The sequence below is a fragment of the Mya arenaria genome, chromosome 13 (genome assembly GCF_026914265.1).
Source record: "Mya arenaria isolate MELC-2E11 chromosome 13, ASM2691426v1".
In the NCBI taxonomy this organism is placed as follows: Eukaryota; Metazoa; Mollusca; class Bivalvia; order Myida; family Myidae; genus Mya; species Mya arenaria.
In genome coordinates this window covers 1,629,015-1,639,430 of record NC_069134.1, presented here as the reverse complement: position 1 = coordinate 1,639,430, position 10,416 = coordinate 1,629,015, and positions in this window count along the sequence as shown.

Below are 10,416 nucleotides of genomic sequence, written 5' to 3'. Positions count from 1 at the left end.
ACTATTGTATAGCTGGAACATTCACCATGTCTCGTATATGGATATTCTTGCCGATTAACACTCATACATTTAAAGCAGCAACATTGTAGATATATATATAGATAGATAGATATTATGATATATGGCCTCCGGCCCTATCATTTGTACAACAAATACATATATCATTCCAACAGGTATAACTGGTCATTCAAATTCAAACTTAAAGAAGCATGATAATATTAGACAAACATACTTATCTAGCAGAACAAGGTTGTAATCAATTTAGGTATTGATTATAGTAAACTTGATAACTATATAGATATATTACGAATATCAGATGCTTATACCATTATCTGTTAAATATTCATTTCGCAAATTAAAAGCATGGTATACAAATAAAGCTGTATTTTTATAATCAATTTATTTTGTCATGACAACAAATTGTAGAATGTTTGTAAGGTCGGATAGTCAAATTACAAACTTGATATGAACTTAACGCGTGTACTTGAATACAATGGACATACAAGTAGGAAATGAAAATCTTTCCAAACGGTTTCTTTGTATGCTGATTTGAACAGAAACTTGATATGTACTTGAATACAATGGACATACAAGTAGAAATTCGTCTTTTACTATACATTCACAATATAGACGATAGCGATATTCTTTATCGATTCAACAATGCCCTCCCTTTTCTATCATGAAATAATGACATGAACTCAAAATCTTGCAAAGCAGCTTTTTTATATCTATAACATAGACATATTTTTCAACTTCATAGTTATTTTTAAAGTTAGCATAATGAAACAATTTTCTATTTGAGAAAACATTTTCCGTCCTGTTTTGTAAATACCGATCATTAAGCCTTTGAACATATTGATACATAAACAGTTTTTATTACCCACACTCTGTCGCACACGTATCGAAAACCAATGCCTAAATGATCATAGAACAAAAGTATCATAACATTTCTTAACATACCTATCATTCTTCAAACTCAAAATTCTTATCCAATATTTCATACAGCGCAGTGCAGATATTATATACACAGGAAATTTTCATAGATCAGCTAATACTGCATCGTTACAAGCATTCGGTGACACATTAAGAAATCTCTTACAAGCATTAACATGAACAGTTTCAATACATGGTACATTCTTGAGTTCCCATAACTCAGACCCATATAAAAGAATATGACTTATTTTTTCATCAAATACTTTATAATACATTAAATAAGGTACATAACACAAGTGTTGAAATGAAATAGCAACTTGTTTTTCAAAACACGTTTCGCCTTGAGACCAACAGACTCTGCCATCGTTTACAAAGACAGTCTATTCGTAAAATATACACCGACATATGTAAAACCGTTTAGAAATTCAAAACGATTGTAACCATAAAACCATTTTTTTTGTTTGATAAAATTTTACTACCATTTGTAATCCACTAACTGTATCAGACATTAAAGCTTTGTCGTCAGCGAATATCAAAACAAATATTTCTGTAAAATCTGGAAAAAGCTGAATTCCTCTAAGATCATTATTTGAATAATACTCAAACAATTCATTGATAAACAAACACAATAAGACTGGACTAAGGCTACAGCCCTGGCGTAGTCCGACCGGACATAAACACACATTTAAACATCCTTCATCTGTCTCATCATGTGCTTTTACAGAAAAATATATTGCAATTATAAGTTCATGTAAATTTCCTTTCACATCATTATGACTAAGAACGCCATGTAACTTTAGTCTTACAACTGGGTCATATGCTTTTTGAAAATCAATAAAAGCCACATACAAAGCTTTTTTCATGACATATATTTGTTTACTTACTAACGCTGAAAGGGTAAATGCATTATCAATGGTACTATAGTCAGTTTTAAAACCCGATTGTGATTCACAAAGTTTACTATATACATCAAAATAAAATGTTAAACGGGCAGTTATAATTGATCTGTAAATTTTGCTTATTACATCTAAGAGTGCAATACCTCTGTAATTATTGGTGTTATATTTATCTCCCTTTTTATTTACAGGAATAATAAAAAAAATTGTCCATGCAGTCAGGAATTTACCAGACGAATATATTCTACTAAATATTTCTGAAATATTGAAACTATTTTCCTTTAAGAAGAATTATTTTATACCAAGTGTTGTTTAACGTATTCATTTTTTTATTGAAAATATTTCGTCTGTCTTGGTGTAAAGATTTCTTGACATTTGATGTTAATTGAAGGCTTATATAAGAATGGTTAGATATGTTTTGAAATTGTATTACGTAAAGCCGGATTATTCTATATTTAGTGTTAATCTACGTGTTCAAAAATATTTTGTTGAGAAGAACTCTTCTATCACGAACCTGGTGTCAATATAACGTGACATTTTCCACTCGTCTGGTCTGAGCGACTTCTGGCTTTATCAAGGTTCTTCAAAAATAGAAGCGTTCATTCATGTTAAACGAGGTAGACTTTAAGACATTTATTGGATTGGTTATTAGCTAAAAAAAATCACCCCAAGCATATTTATGCTATTGGAAAAAATGGGGGAGTGACATATACAGCTGTCCTTATCCGCCCGTCCGTACGTCCCTTGTTCGTATTTCGAATCACTTTGAAAGTATGAAGTAGTGTGCGCTGATTTGACCGTGGCATGTACACACTGACGTAATTTATCGCAATGCAGTCAGGACATGTCAAGACCGTGTTGTCATGTTTCTTTGGTGTGTTGGCTACTTGCACACATCTTTTGTATGAAAACGTATGATAGTTTAATTTCCAACATGGATCTCTATTTCTTTATAAATTATTGTAAGTATACGTTCTTGGAATGATGAAACAGTGTTTTCATTGGATTCGGGCCCTCTCGTTTCTATGACCACATTAAAATATAACCCAGTCTTTCACAATCGTGATCGCAGTATTATAGGAAAAGTCCTTCCAATTTTTTTTTATAAATATAATAACTCAACAAGTCCGAGCAGGAAATATATTATTAAGGAAACTTTGTATCAGCAAACATAAAAAATATGGATTCAGCAAATTCATGCAGAAACCCTTGTATGTTTACAGGATGATAAATTGTAAAACTCCTCAATTCATCGTTAAAGCGCTTCAGAATATCCTTCGATTTCTTCAAAAGGCGCTTTAATCATTTTTTTTTGCACAATGTTGCAATAATGAAGCTTATAATTCATAGGATGTGTTGCTGCGGTATATACGGTATAAAATGGTTTTTGATAGTCACAAATATAGATTAGTTTTATGTCAAACACTTCAAATTCTTATTATTTGTACTAAGTCTTTTTCATTTATTTACTGCTGTCCTCTTTTTTAAAGCCGCTGCAGTTTTTGGTCGATTTTAATGCCCGATTTGCCTTTTCCGCGACAGAAATAATTCCGACAACAAACAAACAAACAACAGAACGAATATATGTTAAATGATCATGTTATTAGATAACCTTTTTAACAAAATAATACGTCTTTGAAACAGAGTAAACAAAAATATACAATATTTTATAAATACAGCATATAAACAACAATATAAATAAGAAGTAAACACAGCATATTCTGCCTCCAACATGGATCTCAAAACTCCATTGGACCAAGTCGGGCCACGCGGTGACCCAATATTTATTCCATATTGTGTCACTAATTCTTATATCGTTCAAAATGGCGTATATTTTCAAATACCGTTAAATAAATGAAAGATTTCTCAGATAATGTTGGTGTCTTGACCTCAGAATATATGGACTGCAGGAAAACACATTCGGATTTGCGCTTCGCTCTCACCAAATATAATTGCTTTTGCCCCATTTATCCCATATCGGGTCACCTATTAGTGTGTTTCAAGTGTGTTTCCATAAATATCCTACTTTCCATATGTTTTATAATTTGTTCTGTAAAATTATACAGTTGACTGAAAGTTGCAAAGGAGTGATAAAGAGTTAGATTATAGCATTGAAGTTTGCATTTAATTGGCCGTAAAGTCATTAGCGTAAAATATCATATTATCAGGAAACGATCTGTAAATTAATCATAGGAAAACATAAAACGGTAAAATGCCATTCAATTTATGCTTCCGCAACTAGAGCAACTTTTTATAAAGTATTTTTTGAAATGTCATCATATCTTAACCAAGTCAACATTAAGAAGTATAAAATAGCACTTACAAAGTTACGTTCGTCTTCACAACGGCTAGGTATTGAGACTGGACGTTGGAGAAACGTGCCAAGAGATGAGCGGTTATGTGCTACATGTAATAAGTTAAAAGACGAATGTGATTTCTTATTTGAATGCATATTGTATAATGATATACGAGGTAAATATATCAAGCAATACTATAGAGAAAGACCAAGTATGTTTAAAACTATTCACTTGTTATAATGCAATAACGCAAATGTTGTGAGGAAATTAGCTGTATTTATCTTGAATGCTTTTGAAAGAAGAAAGACACATACCTTAATCCAGGCCAATTAAGGGAGACCTAAATTGCTTTAATGCTGGTCGACCAAGATATTTAACCAGTTTCATTAAAATCTTTATTCACAATGAAGGTTATAAACATTATATTATTATCAGATTGGTATACTGAATTAAGATACAGTTGTTGTATTATGATTTGTCCATTTGTTTAATAATTTAACTGATTTTATTTACGAACAGTTCTTTCTTAATTTCCAACATGGGCCATTTGCTCTTAATTGAATATGTATTTACAAGCGGAAGTAATCCCTATAATAGGTATACAACAGAGAAAAATTTCAAAACTAATGTACTTAGAAAAGTATATTGAATCATACAGATACAGTTGTTAACATTGTGATATAGATAAAACTATTTATAAATATGCTCCGCCATACATGTATATTATAAGCTATTTTATTATGTTATTTTGATCAAGGGTCATATTGGCCTATTTCAAGTATGTAGTGTGTTGTATAATGCTTTTGAATAAATTTTCTTCTTCTTCACGGTGTTTTGTTTGGAGTTATCTATGTTCACTAGAGGCGACACCGGTGGGTATCATTAGTTCATTGAAGACGAGTTAGCATACATCTCATATTCAATTTTAAAGGTGTAGTTATGCTTTAAAATAAGAAACAATTCATTGTTTACTTAAATTGCTGAGCATTATTAGTTAAAACTAATTAAAGTCATGATAAAAGGTTAAAGCAAGACCTATCACAATATACATAGCAATATAGCGTTTGTTAATTTGTTTTGTGTTGGGTATTTTTTAAGAAAAAATGATGAAAAGCCTATATGCCTAAGATTAATTTATCTGCTTTATATTTCTGTAAAAAAATGCAGGATTGTTTAGGCCACACCAAATTGATATTTCGTTCCGCGGATTTACCGCTCCTATTTTTTTGAAAATGTAAAAAAAATATTTTTATTTTTTTTGTGCGCCCGCACCTCCATTTTGATCGCCAAGCAGATTTTTTTCAGGTAATAATTTATTAAAAGGCTAAAAATAATCAAGTATATTTTTTCTACGCTAGTTTTCGTGTTTTTTTAAAAGGGAAGTTACCGATGCGTGGTGTTTTTATACTGTATATCGATCGGCTAAGCATGGGTTTCAAGAAATTCAATCAAAATGACGGCTTCCGGTATAAACAATGTGGCTCGAAGTTTGGAAATTAAATCTTATTTTTGACAATCAATATGTTTGGAGCATGTTTGAAGTCATTATGCAATAAAGAATGTGTACTGGTATCTAAGACTGGTAGCGATTATATAGCGTAATTAGTGACTCGTTTTGAATGGAAATCGGACAGGTCAACTTAACTGCAACATGTGTCATTGTTTGGTCCAAATTGATGTATCAAGCTCATTTTTGATCAAATTCTGACAAAACAACAGTTTAAAACAAATATCTTTTCACAAATAGCGATATAAACACTGGTCTGGATATACCTCAACATAAGTAAGCCTAGGTCTATCACCTTATATTTTGTTTTTATTTGCAGCATAATCCGGGATTGTAATGCACTTGTCAATTGTAACCACTGCCCCGCCCACCCCTCGCCCTTGTTCCAGTTGTATACTGGGGACAGCAGAGGCAATGGGCTGTGTTTTTACCTTTCAGGTGGCCCCGCAGTGCCTAGTGAATGTGGTTTTGTCTTCATATTGAAAATAGTCAGGAATGGGCCTCACATAGGTATTCGGGGTTGCAGGGCCATTTGGCAGGGATTTTTTCAGCAGTGTGTCCCTGCAGGTCGGGTATTTTACCCGGGTTTTAAGAAACCTGAAGTCAAAGTCCCTGCTATTACGGACTTAGGGGGGGGGGGGGGGCATATACAATTGGCTGGTGCATAAAAACATCTAAATAACCAAAAAAAGTACTCTGAAAAATACCCTTGTTCTTTTTGTTTTAATAAGCACATGTCATTGCATTTCCTGTGATAATAAAAACAAAATTTAGTCTATGTTATATGGAGTCTGATGTTTGATGATGCCTGTGTAAGTGATCATTTTTTACAAATCCCAAATCAATCCTACGTTATGTCTAAATACAGTTGCATATGATGTTAAACTGATTCAGGTAGATTTATATAAGTCGTTTCAAACTTTTTACAAAAGCAGGGTTATTTATCATTATGAATGATTGTCATATTAAAGTACGTTTTAATTATATAAGAAATTAGATTTATCCATATAATGTTTGTTACAGTACTAAACACGGATGAATAAATAGTATGTATTCCGACATTTTCCCAATGTCCATTAGAGGTTCAGTTCAAGATGGCATTAAAATGGGTTGAAGGGCAATTATTTGGAACAATCTTTCTTATTTATATTGAATATAAGAAAAAATATATTTTTCGCTCTTCGCTCGCTTCGGTTTTTATGAAAACTGACAAACTTTTATTTTTATTTTTTTCGCTCGCTCGTTCCAATTTTTTTTGGCAAAAATCCGAGGAACTAAACATTAATTTGGTGTGGCCTTATAGACAGGTTGTAATTTATTTGCTGTGATGTTTATCAAGGGGTGTTAGGTACCGCCTTGGAACGTTCAGTAAAATGTAAATTTACTGGGGTTTTAAACCAGTTTACGTGCACAAACCTCCCAACAATCCTGAATAAAGAAAAAACCTAAAAGGTAAATTTTATCAAGTTATGCATTAACTTGAGCAAAAAAAATAATTAAGCAAATAAAAATAAACTAATAGGAAAGTACTTGTTAGAGATCTAAACTTTAACTGCAGACGGAGGAATATAATTCAGAGAACCTTATGCAAAAACTTTTCAAAAATACGATGCAGTCATTATTTGGAACTATGAGCATCACACACGGTCTGCCTTAGAAAATAAATGGTTTAAAACATGTGTGATCATATTGCAGGCATATTTAGTCATACGACAAGTCGTCGGAATCTTGAAAAATAAAAAAAGTATGATCAAACGCAACAAAAGGAGTCCGAAATATCAACATCCGCAATTGAACACAGTAAATTTAAATATGTTGACGGTTCGACGGCGGAACCCAACAATCTTTAATAAACATCCCTAATGTGATAAATCCTATAGGTTGTATGTAGTTAGTGGATGTTTGTATTGTTTTTCTGTGTTTCTGGTTCATGATTGTTTCTGATTTTCGGTATTTCTGGCTTTCGACGGGTTGATGATTAAGCTTTCGACTGCTGGAATTGTTTTTGTAGTTTTGCATAAAAATAATATTATATGCTTCAATGATGAAATAAGGACATTTTTTAATGAAAATAATAATTAGATTTACCTTTTCGATCGTATAAGTTCACGTTTATTGATAACACAAGCACAAACATAAAATAAGCTGATACATCATAAAAAAACATGATATTGTATCACAGCTGATTCTCCTATTGTGTCAGGATGGCTTCTAAAAAACTAACCGGTTTAGAACAAGGAAAAACAACGCATATCATTTAAATAAGTTTCAATTTATATCTCTTTTTTCAAATTTAATCGAAAAACTTTTAATCGATTAATCGATTTACCTTACTTTACATTGTCAGTATGTGTTTCCGGTCGTAAGTTATCATATAGATCTGATTAAAATATCAAATCAAAAGAATTGTAGATTCAGCAAATACAGTTGATAGAAATTCGTTGAATATTCGTCACCAAAGAGACTACAACATTTCATTGGAGTCGACAATTTACGGCAAAATAAGTCTATGAAACAGGAACTGGAGATACTTTACAATACTGCTGCTTATTTTCAAGCGTTACGATAGACAGCAAAGCGGCTTCCTTCCAACAATATATCAGAAATTTGGCCAGATATTGCATAAATAGTTCTCAGAACAATTTGAATATCTGCACATAAATAAACTAGTATATTTTTATGGGCTATCATATGAACGCCCCTAGAGTTGTATCACGGACTGATTTGAAACTACTTCTCCGAAATAAAAGCAGCAGACGAATCTGTAAACCGTGTGTGGTGGAAAGTCGTATCGGTAACCTTTCTCTGCTAGGCAAAAGTGATGTTATACCCTCATTACGATGATTTCACGTAAGGGGTTTCGGCTGTAATAACTGGTTTTAGTATATTTATCAAAATCCTAAAGTGACTGGATTGGTCGCAACCAAAGCAATGTCTAAATCCGTATTAATTTAAGATATATGGAATTCATGTACATACTTCAATAGGTTCCAAGTGAGCCTCAATGCCCTGAACAGCAGGCAAATGCTGCGACTTGGTGCTATCCATATCATCTGCTCTCACATCCAACGGGTAAGGGGAACATATGAACTTAGCAGCCGATTGGATAGCCTACTGCGAACATCAAAGGAAACAGGAGACATGTACACAATTAATGTCCATGTCAAAAAATGAGTCACTGGAATAATCGCTTTCGTCCTGCCTGATAACGTAGGGGGTAATCTGGTTTCCATCTGCATCAGCTTTTTCTGTTACATGCAAACTGTTACTTCGTCGTTTGGGGATGCCAAGTTAATTTTTTCTGTTGAATAGATATTAAACTGGTGACTGACATTTACCGTGTGCCTCTTAGAGATTAAACCTGAACAATGTGCCTCCTAAAACAGAGACCTTAACCATGTTGCTTCTAGAACAGATACCTTTACAATGTGTCTCTAAGTATCAAAGACCTTAATCATGTGACTCTCAGCATGAAAATCTTAATCATGTGACTCTCAGCATAAAGACCTTAACCATGTGACTCTCAGCATAAAGGTCTTAACCATGTGTCTCTTAGAATAGATAACTTAACAATGTGCACCATAGAACATAGGCCTTTACCATGTGCCTCTCAGAACAGAAACCTTAGCAATGTTTCTCTTAGAATAAAAAAATATCCAATTTTGTATTCAAATGCTATTGATTAAGTTAAATATTTTAAAATAAGGCATTAGTTGAAAGCACCACTGTGACATTGTATTCAACTTTTTATTATGTGCATGTTTTATCGTTCGAATTAAATTTGCCTCTCCCTTAATTCGAAATTGATCAGCAAATGTCTTCAATGATTTAGACTTTGAAGGATGATAAAATCTTATTTTTAAAATCCAAGATGTAACGTATACCTGATATGTTGTACCATTTGATACAATCAGAAACTAGGAGCAGTGGTGTTCCTGACTGAAGTCTGAAATAAGTGGCGTCGCCATTTACTTTACATTGATCTGCAAAAGTCGTAATTCTTTTAGATACATGAATGATTAAATTGTCATTTGCTCGTGATGCAGTTAAATAATTAGTTTATAAATGTCACATGCTCATCATGAGATTGAGTGAGTCGTTTTTACGAGCTTTTCATCACCAACCCATGTTGCTTTTTTTAAATCCTTCAAAACGTTACGATTCATTGACATGTGACGCACTCAGAAACTAGAAGTAATATAGCCACTGACTGCAGCCCCGAAATCAATGACGTGTTGAGGTATTATGTTGTCGGTCATTGCTCCACACTATGATCAATCCTTAATGAATCCTTATGATTTACCGCGAAGTCGGCAAACAAACGACCATCGCCATGGTAAAATTGCCTGTTGCCACTAATTGAAGACCTACGTAATCGTTTTCCTTAAGCGGTTACAATCTACTCTTGCCTCTTTGATTCCCAAATGACGCAGATTAATCCTAACAATACTAACAGATGCAACGATGTATGAGTTACATGTTTAGTAATATAAACATTGAGAGTCCATCTATATGTGTCACACTGACACTCAATCCCTATATATGTCACATTGACACTCCGCCTATATATTTCACACTGCTACTCAATTTCTATATGTCACACTGACACTCAATCTCTATATGTGACACTGCTACTCAGTTTCTATATGTCACACTGATACTCAGTCTCTATATGTCACACAGCTGCTCAGTCTCTATATGTCACACTGACACTCCTCCTAAATATGTGACACTGCTACTCAGTTTCTATATGTCACACTGATACTCAGTCTCTATATGTCAC